The sequence below is a fragment of the Giraffa tippelskirchi genome, chromosome 1, assembly GCF_054371585.1.
Source record: "Giraffa tippelskirchi isolate mGirTip1 chromosome 1, T2T-mGirTip1v1.2.pri, whole genome shotgun sequence".
Lineage (NCBI taxonomy): Eukaryota > Metazoa > Chordata > Mammalia > Artiodactyla > Giraffidae > Giraffa > Giraffa tippelskirchi.
Window position 1 is genome coordinate 101053904 of NC_137275.1, and position 16848 is coordinate 101070751.

Consider the following 16848-nt stretch of genomic DNA (forward strand, 5'->3'; position numbering starts at 1 on the left):
CACCCAAACCTATGTCCATCGAGTCGATGATGCCATCCAACCATCTCATCCTCTGTCATCCCCTTCTCATCCTGCCCTCAATCTTTCCCAACATCAGGGTCTTTTCCAATGAGTCAGCTCTTCACATCAGGTGACCAAAGTATTGGAGTTTCAGCTTCAACATCAGTCCTTCCAATGAACACCCAGGACTGATCTCCTTTAGATGGACTGGTTGGATCTCCTTGCAGCCCAAGAGACTCCCAAGAGTCTTCTCCAACAGTACAGTTCAAAAGCATCAATTCTTTGGCACTCAGCTTTCTTTATAGTCCAACCCTCACATCCATACATGACCACTGGAAAAACCATAGCCCTGACTAAATGGACCTTTGTTAGCAAAGTAATGTCTCTGCTTTTTAATACGCTGTCTAGGTTCGTCAAAACTTTCCTTCCAAGAAGTAAGAGTCTTTTAATTTCATGGCTGCAATCACCATCAGCAGTGATTTTGGAGCCCAGAAAAATAAAGTCACCATTTTTTCCACTGTTTGCCCATCTATCTGCCATGAAGTGATGGGACCAGATACCGTGATATTAGTTTAGTAGGTGCCCAATATGCTACTGGAGATCAGTGGAGAATTAACTCCAGAAAGAATGAAGGGATAGAGCCAAAGCAAAAACAACACCCAGTTGTGAATGGGACAGATGATAGAAGCAAGATTAGATGCTGTAAAGAGCAATATTGTATAGGAACCTGGAATGTTAGGTCTATGAATCAAGGCAAATTGTAAGTGGTCAAACAGGAGATGACAAGAGTGAACATTGACATTCTAGGAATCAGCGAACTAAGATGGACTGGAATGGGTGAATTTAACTCAGATGACCATTATATCTACTACTGTGGGCAGGAATCCCTTAGAAGAAATGGAGTAGCCATCATAGTCAACAAAAGAGTCCAAAATGCAGTACTTGGATGCACTCTCAAAAACAACAGAATGATCTCTGTTCATTTCCAAGGCAAACCATTCAATATCACAGTAATTCAAGCCTATGCCCCGACCAGTAATGCCAAAGAAGCTGAAGTTGAACAGTTCTATGAAGACCTATAAGACCTTCTAGAACTAACACCCCCAAAAATGTCCTTTTCATTATAGGGGATTGTAATGCAAAAGTAGGAAGTCAAGAAATACCTGGAGTAACATGCAAATTTGGCCTTGGAGTACAGAATGAAGTGGGGCAAAGGCTAATAGAGTTCTGCCAAGAGAACGCATTGGTCATAGCAAGTTAACAATAAATTAGTGATAAAATGATAAAATAATGGTATAAAATTCAGGGATAAGATATGGTGGGTAATAATCATTAAAAACTGCTATGTGCTATATTTATGGACAAATATTTTTAAACTGGAAACAGTATACATGTTTTGGTATTCCCTTTAGGATACAATAAAGATTTTGCACACACAAAAAATATGAAGACATAAAATGCAGAGCTTCTTTCAAAAATAAAATACAAAAATAAAAATATATTTATTAAAATATAATATCAACTTTCAAAAATTAAACAGTATGGAAACTTGTAAAGTATAAACTAAAAATCAAATAAAATCCTACTACATACAGAAATCACCTTTATATTTATAGCCTAGAGTAATTCCAAAGAGAATACATTTTAAAAACTGTAAATGTATGTATATATGTGTGTACATATTATTATATATTTCATATTATATATACTTTAGAATTCCTAAATATATCAATAGAGAGCTACATGTACACATTTATAACTTTACTATACTGTAGTTATATTATTATATCCTTGTCCTCCATAATTCAAATAATATGTAAAATCATATGTAAATATACATTCTGACCTTATATTAAAAATATGCAGGCACAAGGGACTACTCTGGTGGTCCAATGGTTAAGAATCTGCCATGCAATGCAGGGGACGTGGGTTCAATCCCTGGTTGGGAAACTGGTATCCCATATGACTCAGAGTGACTAAGACTGTGAGCCACAGCCAGCAAGTTTGTCACCACAATGAAAATTCCTTCATGCCTCAATGAATCTCCCACATGCCACAACCAAGACCTGATGCAACCAAAAAATATTTTAAAAGCACATAATACATAAATAAATCCTCTTAAAGTGTAAATACTACATGTATCTTTGTATGCTGTGATTTGTTTTCTCTAACCTATTTTGTTTCATAATTCTTTCTATATCAGTATCTTTCAGTTTTATTTTTAATACCTGAACAATTTTTCATAATATCAGTATACTAAAAGTTATTTAACCACTTTTGGGCATGCTGCTGCTGCTGCTAAGTCACTTCAGTCGTGTCCAACTCTGTGTGACCCCTTAGACGGCAGCCCACCAGGCTCCTCTGTCCCTGAGATTCTCCAGGCAAGAATATTGGAGTGGGTTGCCATTTCCCTCTCCAGTCCATGCATGCATGCTAAGTCACTTCAGTCGTGTCCTATTCTGTGCGACCCTATGGACAGCAGCCCACCAGGCTCCTCTGTCCACGGAATTCTCTAGGCAAGAGTACTGGAGTGGGTTGCCATTTCCTTCTCCCCTTATATGCATACAGGAGTGTTAAGTTGCTTCAGTCATGTTCAATTCGTTGTGACCCCATGGACTGTACCCTTGCAGGCTCCTCTGGCCTGGAATTCTTCAGGCAACAATACTGGAGTAGGTTGCCACACCCACCTCCAAATGATCTTCCTGATTCAGGGATAGAACCTGAGTCTCTTGCAACTCCTGAATTAGCAGGCAGATTCTTTACCACTGAGCCATCGGGAAGGCCCAACCACTTATATACATATGGAAAATTAGTGTTTCAATTTTTCAGGAAATGCTCTAGTGACCATACAAACATACGCAATGGCATTTGTCCTTTTCTTGTTAAGCTGATTTTAAAATATCTACAAACCTCCACCAAATATCAGAAGATATTTAGGATTCTCATTTTAAAACTTCATCATTGTATGTCAAGATATTTTTAGTTTATTTGTTTTTCACTCATTCATTATTCCACAGACCTTTTGAAATGGAGCAAGATTTTATGGTCTTGCCCCTACACGTCCTCAGCCTGCCTTTGGTCTGTGGAAAAACTTTAGCCAAAGAGTAAGTTTAATTAGAGAAGTGAGAAAATTCAGAAAGAAAGGAAAACAGTCAAAGTAGACCAAATAATAATAATGTGGTAATGATTGCATTAATTGTACTATTATTATTAATAATTGTATTGATAATAAGTAATAATAATTAAGCATGGTCAAGGACCTTCAGTTCCTCCTCAAGGGCTATAGATAATATTCTGAGGCATATCCTGTGAGTTGTCTTATATGTACTGAAACCTCCACCAGGTGGGAGAAGCTGATTATATGGTGACCAGACTATAGCCATGACATAAGCTGCCACAGTTCCAAGAATTAGCCGTCCAAGAACAAACCGTCCCTGGAACTGAAGATTAACTGTACCAAAAATAACCAAGACAGCGCTGGTCAGACCACCGATGACCAATTTCCAGATGACTGTCTGGAGCTGCCTGCACTGCTTCCGCATGTAGCTCTCTCCTTCTGTCTATAAAAGCTCTTGCCCTGATTGTCAGTGGGGGAGTGGGCCTTTGGACAGGTGTCTGCCCTCCCTGCTCAGTTGCTGGCATCTGAAATAAAATTAACTTGCCTTTCCACCAACAATCTCTTTAATGGCTTTTGAGCAGCAAGCAGCCAGACCTTGGTTCAGTAACAGATTTTGGTGTGCCACGTGGGGCTCTGCTCTCATGGTGTAAGGCTTCTCTGGGTCTCCTCGAAAAGATAAGTTGGTAAGTGGCGAGGGGCCAGCTGCTCATGGCTAGCCACCCCATGACTGGGATTTTAGGGGTCATTCTCAGCAGCTGCCAAAATCTTTTGTTTTGGGAATCCTTCCTGTTTCTCCCCTGCTCTGCACTGGATGCTGACTTTTGCTTTCAGTTGGTAGAAATGAAAAATGAATTTGGGATGAACTGATGAACTCCTAGACTGGGTAAGTCCACTGGTGAGGAGCCAGGCAACCTTCCTATTTGTGAGCATTTTGGCCATTTGGACATTTGTGTCGTTTGGGCATTTTGCCAATTTGATTTTGATGTCTGTCTACCATTGAGGACTGCTTATGTTGGGAAAATGTTTGTTTGGGACTGGTATTGGTCATCTTCAGAGAAGGTTTGTGATTTGGAGTGCAAGTGAATAGTCCACCTGTGTGACTGGTATCTTTGTTGTTTTATGTAAAATGGGAAGTTCAGGTTCAATTCATTATGAAAAATTTTATCTATGACTAAAGAAAAAGAAAGATGTTTTTTTAAACCAATATTTGGCAACAGTATTCTTTAGACTGGAGAAAATCAGTTAAGATGAAACTCTTGAAATTCCAAAACTTGTTCTTTTTGCTTATGCAGGTAAAGAAAGCTAGCTTGATAAAATTTCTGATATATACTTAATCTATTTGTGTGTGTTGATGTGAGAATGCAGAAAATGTCTATGTGTATAAATATTCTTCAAAACATATTAATAAAGACAAAATTTATTTGCTAGTTAGGTAAAATAAGAAATCAGTTGTACCACCAAAATACATTTTAAGACATCAGTTCTCAAATTCCATTCTGATGATATATTATTTAACAACTTTGCAAAGCTGCCTGTCCCACTTTAAAAGAATTAGTGTTTCATTCTAATTGAAATATACATCAAGTGGGTATCTAATTCAATGATTGCTGGAAGACAAAAACCCATTTTTTCACTTTACCATATTTCAGTTTCTTATAATGAATTGTTACAAAGCAGTGCAATAAAAAAAATTGCAGTATCTCTTGTTCCAAAATTAACAGGGTGCTCGATTAAACAGTCCAGATTCTTTTAAAGTGCTGCATTCACATATCAAGTGGTGTTCTTCCAACATTTCTTACCATTGGACTAAAAAATCATCAATCTTAAGTTAGATTTGACTTTATGCTGATCCAAAGCAAAAGTAAATACAAATATAAGCACATGTACTAACATTTTGTGGCAATATGAATTGTAATTTTATAGAATTATTGCTTAATGAAACAACAAAAACAATGCCCAGTAGAGCCTGAATACCCAAATGAAAAACTTTAGTCTAATCTAGAGCAGGGCTTCCCAGGTGGTACAGTGATAAAGAATCCACCTGCCAATGCAGGAGATGCGGAGTCTCACAAAGCTTAAATCTACACGTGCCCATTGCTATCTTTCTCATCTTGGGCTCAGGATCCTCTTGCAGAAACACACTGGTTGTTGAAAGAGTTCATTTTCTTGCCTGTTCACTGATGACTGCTGGTATGAAGCTTCTCTCACCAATTAGAAACTGTCCTTTCCCCAAAAGAAATTTCCAACATGGCTGCTTGCTTTCCTCCAGACCAGCAGGACATCTTTCTTAAGTCTTCCTCTGATGTCAGTCAAAGAAAACTCTTTGGGTTGATTGTTAGCTCCAATAAGAATGTGTCTGTTTTTCTACACAGTGCAACATAATCCCAAGAGTGATAGCTCATTATATTCACAGGTTCTGCCTGTACAAGGGGAATATAGGAGACAAAATGTGGGGGATTGTTTTACCTTTCTACCTATATATATTACAGGTATAATCATTATAAACAAAGTTCTCAGTTTTTCCCACCTTTTAATATAGCTCAAATACATAGGTAATAAAATAAAACTTACCATGTATTTAATAACTACTTACTGAGTTGTATCTCTGAATATAAGTTAGAAAAATTTGCACTGTATGACCCATGTTAAATTTCTCATGAGTTTAGCATTTTTTAACTGGTTCAAATTAGATTAAATCAATTATAATATCATTGCTTTTATTAATCTCATTTTTTGGTACTTTTGTGGTCTGAAATGTTTTGTAAGTAAAGACTTGCCAGTTTTCACTGAGGGAAAGTCTTTAAGTTAGGATTATAATCCTTTTCTTTTCTTTTTAGAAAATAAAAAAAATTGTCATAAGTGAAAACTTTAAAATTATTTCTGTTGGATATCTAGAATCTTGTGCCTAGGAGTTCTCATGTGCTTAGGAATTCTATGTAAAAATTATTACCTTAAAAATATATCTATGTTATCTCTAACTCTTTCTATAAATGTGAGAAAGATTTTTGTGACTTTTTTTTTAAAATTTCTTCTTTGTTGACTCCCAGAAGTTATTTAGCATAAAAAACATTAGTCTCACAAAGATAACAGGGAAGTAACTAGAGGACAAGCTGAGTCTATCAAGCTTGCGAAGCGGTGTGGGAACACTTCTGTAACAGAGATTCAGTAGTGTCCTGACTGGGGGAAGCAGGGAATCCATTTATAGCAATTTAGAAAATGGGCTGCAATGGGGCTCATGGCTGACCCAGACATGTTCAGATTGGTAAACTAGATGGGTTGCTATAATATTCTGTTCCTTTATCTTGAAATGTATGTGTCTGAAAGAGTTTTCATCAAGTTTAAACTTAAACACATTTTCAGTATTGAAAGTTTATGGTTTCTTTTTCAGGAAGAAGCAGCTATGATATAGACACAGAAAATTATATGTTCTGCTGTCATGTTATATTAGGGATTGGTCATCACCACAGTTGTAAAGGGGGTTGTATAATAAAAGGTATAACAAATTACACTTGAGATTTCAGATTATGCACAAACACTAGTAACTTAATAAAAAAATTTCTATGTTTGCCATTTCAAACTAGAAAATAAAAAGGGAATTAAAAAAACAAAACAAAAATCTTCCCCAAACAAAAATGTTCAAATTTGCATCATTGTTTGAGTTCCTATTTTGTAAATATTGTAATCACTGTGAAATAGCAACATTTTTATATGATCAGTCACAGTGTTAGCTATTTCATTTCTAGATGAAAGCTTTAAGTTTAAATATTTATATTTAATGAAGTTTGGTTAATATCCATTGTAGGTAAAAGCCTAGAAAATTTGTGGTTAGCACTTGAACACTTTGTTCATAGTTAACTAGTGTGAAAAATGTTCCATATGTTAACAGGTATACATAGCAACCTAGAAAAATATAAAGCACAAGGAAATTGTGTAACAGATATAGAAAGCCCTTTAGTTTTTGAAAAAGAGCATACTAATTTTCAAAAATTAAAATACTGTACAAATGCCTTTTCATTAATTATAATTTATACTGGTTATGTTTTACTGTTTGTTTGAAATGAGATACCTGTACTCTTAAGGTATGTTCTTAAAGTACTATATGCATATGACTACAGATACAAATGATAGAAATGAAGTTTAATGAACTGTTCCGTTGGACTTGGATAAACAGGATTTGTCTCTAAAATTATGATTTCTGTATAAATACTAAAAGTTCTTTGTGACAAAGGATTGATATTCAGGAGACAATATTTTCTCTTGAATATATCGTTGAATCTTGATTACTTGATTAGAATAGGGCTAGAATACTGAACTTTTGCCTGGCCTTTAAAAATATTGCTCTTTTAAGTTTATTGATGCTTTTGTTATCACTAATATTATTATTAGCTATTTACAGTGCTTAGTGAAAGAGCTTTTTAAAATTTTTAAGAACACCATAAAGGGTATTCAAAGTTATTGAAAAGTCCCTAATTGTAAATAAGGAAGTTTTTAGTGTTCATTTGCAGATTCATTCTGTGTCTTTTAAAGAAGATTTAACTGGCTTCAATAAAAGTATAACTGGTGCTGTTTAGCACTTTGGGCATTACTGGAGGTTTTGATGTGAAGCAAACTGATTTATTTTCATCATTTTTTGGCTGGCTGAGAGCAGTGATGTGGAAATGATATTCTTGGACTAATCTGAGCTGCTGTAAAACAGTCAGTTGTTATGTATCACCTTGTCAGAGTTTAGTAGTTATGTAATTTAGTAGGTATGTTATTCAGAGCTTATAGCATGAATGTTTATTATGTATACATAAAAACATAAAGTGGGAAAAAGACTATCTACTGAGATCATCAGAAACTTAAAAATATATTCTAACAACTTCCCTAATGCCTAATATATTTCTTGGAATATGGCAAATGCCATGACTTGAAATTTAAGAAAATAAAATACTTCCAATTATACCAAAAGCTGTCACAAATTTTCCTTTTAAGTTAAGTCTTCTATTTGATGACTGTTGAGTGAAAAATTATATGAATTTCTTAAACATGTGAACCAGTTTACAAAGCACAATTTTAAACATCAACTTGATCACTGTTCATGAAGACATTTTGAATGCACTATTGCTATGTATGAGGATATAAAATCAAACACCTATGAGATGAGATGTTTTTTCAGCATGACCTTATGACGATGTTCTCATTGAAAAAAGATAAAAGCAGCCCCTGACATCATCTCTTCGTGATAACATGTCCCTTAGTCCCTGAACCTCTACCCTGGGAAGTTAAACACAGAATTGGACTTAGACATCTCTAATTGGCTATCGACACTGGGTCACGAGAGATGTTTCAGTAACCTACAGGTCTGATGAGTTCTATCAGGTTCAGTTAGTTGTCCTGAACAGTTGACTGAAAAACGACAGAATCAGTTGCCCAGGCCATTCATGTGTGTGTAGATAGAAAAATTTATGATAGGTGCTACGAAGAAAGCTACTGAATAGCTTCTTTTACATCTTAAAATGCTTGCTCATGTTTTGAGCTGCAAGTAGTTCGAGCACTGAGTAAATGTCAGAGAAGTTGAGAAACTATTGCTTGCAGCAGCTAATAAAACTCATAAATACTCCTCTTAATTACCACAGTGATTGGCCTGGGAATGTTCTACATGGCATATAGTGTGTCCAGATTGAAGAATCTACCTTCTTCAAATAGAATACACCCTAAATAATATAGTTTCTTCTTATAGAAGTGTAACTATTTTTGTTTAAATTTTATGTCTCTCTTAAATAAAACAGCAGATAGATAAATGGAATTCATCTCAGAGATCATTTCATCCTTCAAACATAGCTGTTGAGCACCAAATACTGTATAAATGTAGATGGTTGATCTTTTACTAATAATAGTTTGTAAAAGAGTGCATCAGTCAACTTCTGAGATGGAAATTCCAGAAATATTGTGACTTCCCAGGAAATAATGCAACAGATGTTGACTATCTTGGTTTAAAGGGTCACAGTAAGCAGAACACATTATTGCAACTACAACATATGTAGCCTCAACTGATTCTGAAGATGAGATAGTATTTGGATTCTATACCACAGGACAGTAAATACTAACAATTTTATTGATGGCCCTGAGGTTCTGAACAAACCCTCTCTTCCACTGTTTTTCTTGGCTGAAAGGATAGGAGTATTTATTATAAGTCCTAGTACAAGCTGTGAGGCATCATTTTTCTAGTTAGGGCTTTCAGTGAGTACTGCAAATACCTAATGAGGGTTTTGATGGGTCTATGTGAATCTTGAGAGGATTAGCTCCAATAATTCTTGTCACAATCTGTAGACTTTGGCCCTCAATGAAACTGTATGTCCTGGAAGTCTTTAATTTGGGTTTAATGTTGACACAAAGATATCAGAAGTCAATATTGAAATTATCCTCTAAACTAACGCTGACTAGGGGAATCCTCAGAAATTTCAAGGAAGAAGTCATCAGGATACCATTTAATTGTGGAATTCCATCATCTCAGGTGATCTTGCTTGTAAATAAGCCAGAGTTCTTTCACAAGGATAAAAATGTGGTTAAAAGTTTGCAGGTGAAATTTACAAACTGAGGTGAGTGAATGTCTAAAATTTTTCAAAGATAGCCATCACGTTAGTAGATTACTGACCATGAAGAGGAATTTTTTAAGAGTTTAAGATTGTATGCAGCTAGCATATCAGTACATACTTTGGAAACTTTTAACATTTTCAGAAATGTCTTCTTATGAATTTAAGGGTAAAATGGGTACCTAGATATGTGTCTGCTCTCCCCTTGGGACTTCTCTGTCCCTGAACCAACTTCCTTATTTCTTTCTGGCTTTTGGCATAGTACAATTCTTTTTGCCAAGCCCATTCTGCTTACAATATCTATAGTTGTCTTTATCAAAAAGTTCCCTCCCCTGGCCCTTAAAGATTAGAGTGTGAGCATCTAATTATTTTATCTGAAAGCTGTCAGTTTATTGTCTTAGTCTGCTTTTTTTTAATATAAATTTATTTATTTTAGTTGGGGGCTAATTACTTTACAATATTGTAATAGTTTTTGCCATACATTGACATGAATCAGCCATGGGTTTACATGTGTTCCCCTTCCTGGACCCCCCACCCACCTCCCTCCCCATCCCATCCCTCTGGGTCATCCCATTGCCCCGGCCCTGAGCATTTGTCTCATGCATCGAACATGGAATGGTGTTCTGTTTCACATATGATAATATACATGTTTCAATGCTATTCTCCCAGAACGTCCCACCCTCACCTTCTCCCTCAGAGTCCATAAGATTGTTCTATGCATCTGTGTCTCTTATTCTGTCTCGCATATAGGGTTATCGTTACCACCTTTCAAATTCCATATATATGCATTAGTATACTGTATTGGTGTTTTTCTTTCTGGCTTACTTCACTCTGTATAATGGGCTCCAGTTTCATCCACCTCAGTAGAACCGATTCAAATGTATTTTTTTTAATGGCTGAGTAATAGTCTGCTTTTGTTATGAGACTGTTTCAAATGTTTAGCTAAACTTGAAAATCTAGCAATGGGCAATTTATGATTCTCATTTTTCTTGGTTAAGAATATTCACCAAATGGTAGGAAATAGCTGTAGACATACCTGTATTAGGATCTATTCTTATGTTCTGTGTAAAAGTGTTAAGGATCTGCTCTAAAATCTGATGAATTACCTATTCACTTATCTTCACAAGAGTGATTTTGTTGATGCGTTCTCAGTTGCTCAGTTGTGTCTGACTCTTTGAGACACCATGGAATGTAGCCTATCAGGTTCCTCTGTCCATGGGATTTCCCAGGCAAGAAACTGGAATGGGTTGCCATTTCCTCCTCCAGGGAATCTTCCAGACCCAGGGATTGACCCCAAGTGTCCTGCATTGGCAGGTGGGTTCTTTAATTCTGAGCCACCATGTAAGCCCTGATTTGTGGATAGCCTTCCCACTCAGGTTCCATCCCTGTGTCAGGAAGACCCTCTGTAGGAGGAAATGACAACCCACTTCAGTATTCTTGCCTGGGAAATCCCATGAACAGAGGAGCCTGGTGAGCTTCAACTCATGATGACCCAAAAGAGTCCGACATGACTGAATGACTAAGCATGCAAGCTCCCTATGTTGTCCAGCTCCAAGTTTTTCAGCTTTTCTAAACTTCTCTGATTTCCTGTGATATTTGGAGACACTTAAGTTATTCTTCCCTGGGCCAGGAAGACCCCCTGGAGAAGGAAATGGCAACCCACTCTGCCGGGAGCCAGCTCACGAGATCCCACCCATGGCAAGGTCATGAGGAGAAGGACTGATCAAGCAAGGCTTCTCAAGCCTCAGGGATTCTCGGAAGGCTGCCTCAGTGCTCACATTAAAGATGATATCTGTCTTTCTGATGTTTGCTATAATAAACCTCTTCTTATTTTCTGTGACTTAGACAAAAGGCCTTTTCCTGATTCTCTTCTAAAATAGATCAATCTGAAACCTCAATCGACAAGGCCCCTGAACGATAGCACCTTAATAAAATTATCTAGGATATAGAATATTCTAATCTAAATTCCTCTTACTAGCATATTAGTTTGTTTAATAAATGTACCTGTGCCTTTGGAGCTAGTGTGCATGACTGCTCCTTAACAATAAAACAGTATTGAGAGCCTCCGCACAGAAAGCCCCAATGGGCACAGAACCCTTCGTAGGAAAAAAGGCTTATTAGGAAATATAAGAAATATTGCTTTATGAAACTGTTACTTAGTTTATATTTACTCACTATGTTTTTGCTCTTAACGTATTTAGCCTATACAATGAAAGCATAATAGTTAGAGATTTATATAAATAGAAGTTTAGCTTTAATACAAATAATAAGACAATTGTTGATTTAACTGATGATTCTTACTTGGAGCTGACCTTCAGCTTGCTGTTCTATGACTTTATGGAACCACATTCTTTTCTGTTAAGCTCAAGGCGTAGGACAGATTACCGAAAACAGGTTTTACCTTGAAACTTTCTGTTGATGAATTCTTTCCTGCTGTGCCTGATACAAAAGTGTTCTGGCTGATCAACCCTTATCAATAAAGAGTCACAAGATGTTAGCAGGACCCCAGGCCAGAAGATGATGTAAACAAAATGAACTAAGATATGCAAACAGTGTCGATAAGGGTCAACACTATTGACCCATTAAACTGATTTGGTATGACTCTACACTTTACATTTGTTTCTATGTACCACTAAAAATATAAAAGCTGTCTTGAAAACAATAAAGTCAGGAGACACTTGGAAATACTAAGACTCGTTGTGTCTTCTCATCCTTTTCGCCGACGCCGTCCATCCTGAGGGAACCCCTGGACCAGCTGGAGCAGGACTCTGGCACCACTCCAGTACTCTTGCCTAGAAAATTCCATGGACAGAGAAGCCTTGTAGGCTACAGTTCATGGGGTTTCAAAGAGTTGGACACGACTGAGCAACTTCACTTCAAGTTATTCTCAGATCTTACTAATCTGCCTTCCTTTTTATTTTTTCCCTGAATATCCTATAGATCTATAAATAGATAATGTAGATCTAGGATCTTTGAATTTATCTTATATTTTCTAGCTTTCTATTTAACTTGCCTCCGTTTTGGAAAAATTTTTAAATGGCTTTCAGATAAGACTAAGATTAAAATTCTGCCTTAAAGGAGTTATGGGCTTCACTGGTGCCTCAGAGGGTAAAGAATGTGCCTGCAATGCAGGAGACTCAGGTTTGACACCCCTGGGTTGGGAAGATCCCCTGGAGAAAGAAATGGCTGTCCCTCCAGTATTCTTGCCTGGAGAATTCCACGGACAGAAGAGCCTGGTGGGCTACAGTCTGTGGGGTCACAAAGAGTCAGACACACCTAAGCAACTTTTACTTTCATTTTTAAAGGAGTTACTGTATTCTGAAAGAGATTTTACTTTAAGAGGCAATTGAGCTTTAAAGGATCCTGAACAAGTAGATGCTGCTGCTGCTGCTAAGTCACTTCAGTCATGTCCGACTCTGTGCGACTCCATAGAATGCAGCCTACCAGGCTCCGCCGTCCGTGGGATTTTCCAGACAAGAGTACCGGAGTGGGTTGCCATTGCCTTCTCCAGACAAGTAGATGGAATTGACACAAAATGTATCTGACTCATGATTCTCATCTAATCCCTTCTCTGATAATGCTAGGATTTGCAGGACTTTTCTTTTGATTAAATCACTGTTGTTTAAATAGATTAGTGAATCTCTTCAACCATTTTCATTTTGAAATATTACTAGAAATTTGAGGTAAAAACAAGAGAAATCAGAAATAATTTAACTAACAAAATCGAGTGATTTTGGATGTATATTTGTAATATATATCTTAATATGTAACGTTTTTTTGGTGAGCATTATATGGTGATGGCTGTTGGTTGAACAGTAGTATCTTCAGGGATTTTCAAGAGTCTTTCTTTTCCTGCCATTTTATATTTCTTATGATATGGAGAGTGACCTTTTAAATAAATTGTTAGTAACCATTAAAAGATTTTTGGTTTTTTTTTTAATCGAGTATCCACTCTGGGTTTAATATTCACAATACATGCTGTATACATTATTTAAATTAGTCTTTTTAGGAGCAAGCTACAGTTTGAGACTTATTTTGTCAACCAGAAAACTGATGCTCAGAGGAGTAGTCAAGTGATTTTCTCAAGGCTCCACATTTAGTAAATCCAGAAGTCAAAGTATATATCTTATTTTAGAGCCAGGTTTCTGAGTTGCTTTTATTATACTGCATTCTCATATTGCCATTTTTCCAATCCTTTCATACTACTAGTTGAACCATTTATCATTGTATTTGATTATTTGTAGAGCAGATCTGACCAACAAAATTTTCTGCAATAGTGGAATACTCTATATATACTCTTTTGAAAATGATAGTTATCAGCAATTTATGACTCTTGAGCACTTGAAATATGACTACTGGTACTATGAAATGAAATTTTAAATTATATTTATTTTTTACTAAATCTAAATAGTCACATGTGGCTAGTGACCATCAGTAAGTATGCTGCTTTTCCTTGAAACACTTTTCTTCAAATAAAAATGAGATGCACAATTAATAAAACATAATTGTTTGCAGAATGCATGAAAATAAAAGTGAAAATAAAAAAGGATAGTTTCCTTGATCCTTTTTGTTACATTTTATGGCCTATTCTGCATTGAAACATACTGGTCAAGAGGAAAGCTATTGTACAATAATTGTATTTTATTTTCATATATTTTTCTCAAATATGGATAATATTTTAAATAGCAGTTTTGATTATTTTTTGAATTCTTGGAAGCTTGTAAGATACAGCCATGGATATAAATACAGTCATACATCTACATATATATATATATGTACCTATACTTATATAAAAGTAGATATAGGTAATTTTTATTTTTTCTTTTAAGATATTCTCTAATTTTAATCAATACTCATACAAATTAAAATTCAAAATAAAATATTAATGGTCTTCATATTTGTACTGAATAATCATAACAGTTTTTGTTTAATTAATCACATTTTAAAAACCTTTATATTAACATAACTGTCAGTGTCTCTTCACTTCTTTTCTTCTCTAAATTCAAAATTCTATATACTGTAGTTTCCTACATTCTTTTTAGTACATTTTATATTTCTCATAGTCCTATATTAGCTTTTGTATTTTATGAATTGAGTCTTCAGACATTTTAAATCAGTTCATTTACCACATGAATGGCTTCTTTAATTTTTAATCCAATAAACAGTAGTGTTTGTAAAAAGATAAAATATTTGCTCAAATGGGAATTTTATATATTTCAAACTTTAGTTTTTCCTAACCAATGGTGTTAATTATTGGAATATGATTTTTATTATCATGATTATAGCTGCTTAGTAGCTCTTTAATGAGATGTCTGTTTTAGATAGTAGATAAATCACTTATTTTATTGAAGGACTAAATCTTACTTGGTTTGAGAAATTTAAAAATTAATCTACTATGAATACCATATGATATTCAGATGTAATCTTTCAATACTAAGAAAGGTGGGATCATGGAGAGGTCCTGAAACATACGATTTCACTTGAAAGACAACCTAGTGCATCTGTAATAGTAAATTTGCTTTGTGAAGTGATATATCTCTTTACCAACAAGCTACTTTATCCTCATAGATTGTGATTAGACATTTAATTAACTCAAGCTGAAGCTGTCAAGATTTCAAATTATGTATTGTTGTTTAGCAACAAAATAATGAACTTATCCAAATGAGTTAAGCAGCTATAAAATCATAACAGACTCCAAGAGAAATTCTCCTCTACTTATCATCATCTGTACATATGAGCACTGTAATAAAACTGAATAAATAATATTTTAAAAAATGAAATTTTCTTCTAAAGCATGTTATATATTGTAATGAATTTTCTCTTAAATGAGGGAAAATCACTTACATATCCATGCTGAAAATATTTTAAAACCTCTCTTATGATTTACTGAAAAATAATCATTTTAATCATAGACAAAAACTAATGTCATTTTTGTAAAACTGTGCACATTTGACTATTATAGAATTTTAAAAGGAAAGTCAAGCCACATACAGGAGAACTATTTTTTTAATGAATACACTGACAAAGGTTGAGGTAACCAGAGTAAGTACTTCAACATATCAGTGGAGAAAAGATAAAGTATCCATAAATAATGGGGAAAGATATGATTAGGCATTTCACAGTAAAGAAAGTGTAAATGGACTATCATGCTTGGAAAATAAAACAGTTAATTACTGAAATGAAAATTAGGTGATAAAGAGAAACTTTGTTATACCCACCAAATTAGAGGGAAAAAGTTGATTTCATAAAAAATATTGAATAGCTTGTGAAACAACAGAATGTCTTATATAGGGTCAGAGGATTATCAAGTATACTCCTTGTTCCCTTTTAAACCTTTCTAGAGAATTTGCAGGGAGCACACTTGCTAAGACATCTATTATGATTTTTTTGGTTACATTTTAAAGCAACAGAGTACATACTGCTTGGCATCATTCATGACCTCAGGATCCTTTTGCCTTTCCACTAAATGTTCAGGCCTGACATATCTCACATAAAGTGTTAATTTTTGTAATCATTGCTTTAGGCTCTGGTTTCAAAAGAAGACTTGCTAAAATACCTAATAAGATTCAACATGAATGTAACTTCAAGTCCCAGCAATGCCACTCATGAATATAAATCCCTGAAGAATTCTCAAACATGTGCACTGGGAGATCATATAACATTATTCAAGGCAGCATTTTTGTTATATAATGAAACTAGTAAAATTCTCTGTCAAATCTACAGTTAATAATGCACAGTCCAGTCATATGATAGTATACACATCAGTGCCTAATGAGTGAAAGTCACATGCAGCTATATGGTTATATTTAAAAATCAAAATGTTGAGTAAAAAAGGTCATAGAAGAACTCGCAGAGCATTATTGTGTTTATTTAATGTTCAAAATAAGATATAAGAAAAAATAACTTTCTTAAGGATATATATATATATATATTTTTTTTTTTTTTTTTAATCAGGTAGGATACTTGGGCTTCCCTAGTAGCTCAGCATGTAATGAATCCACCTGCAATGCAAGAGACCCTGGTTGGATTCCTGGGTCCAGAAGATCTGCTGGAGAAGGGATAAGCTCCCCACTCCAGTATTCATGGGCTTCCCTTGTGGCTCAGCTGTAAAGAATCTGCCTGAAATGTGGGAAATCTGGGTTCAACCCCTGGGTT

At 35.2% G+C, this 16848-nt stretch overlaps 1 long non-coding RNA gene across 1 annotated transcript in view; it reads left to right on the forward strand.

Moving 5' to 3' along the window:
- Positions 1 to 3587: 3587 nt before the first annotated feature.
- Positions 3588 to 16848, forward strand: part of LOC145504486 (uncharacterized) — a 77573-nt gene continuing 64312 nt past the window's right edge. Inside the window, exon 1 of the long non-coding RNA XR_014052233.1 lies at positions 3588 to 3801. This is a non-coding gene — a long non-coding RNA (uncharacterized LOC145504486). The remainder of the gene's footprint in view (positions 3802 to 16848) is intronic.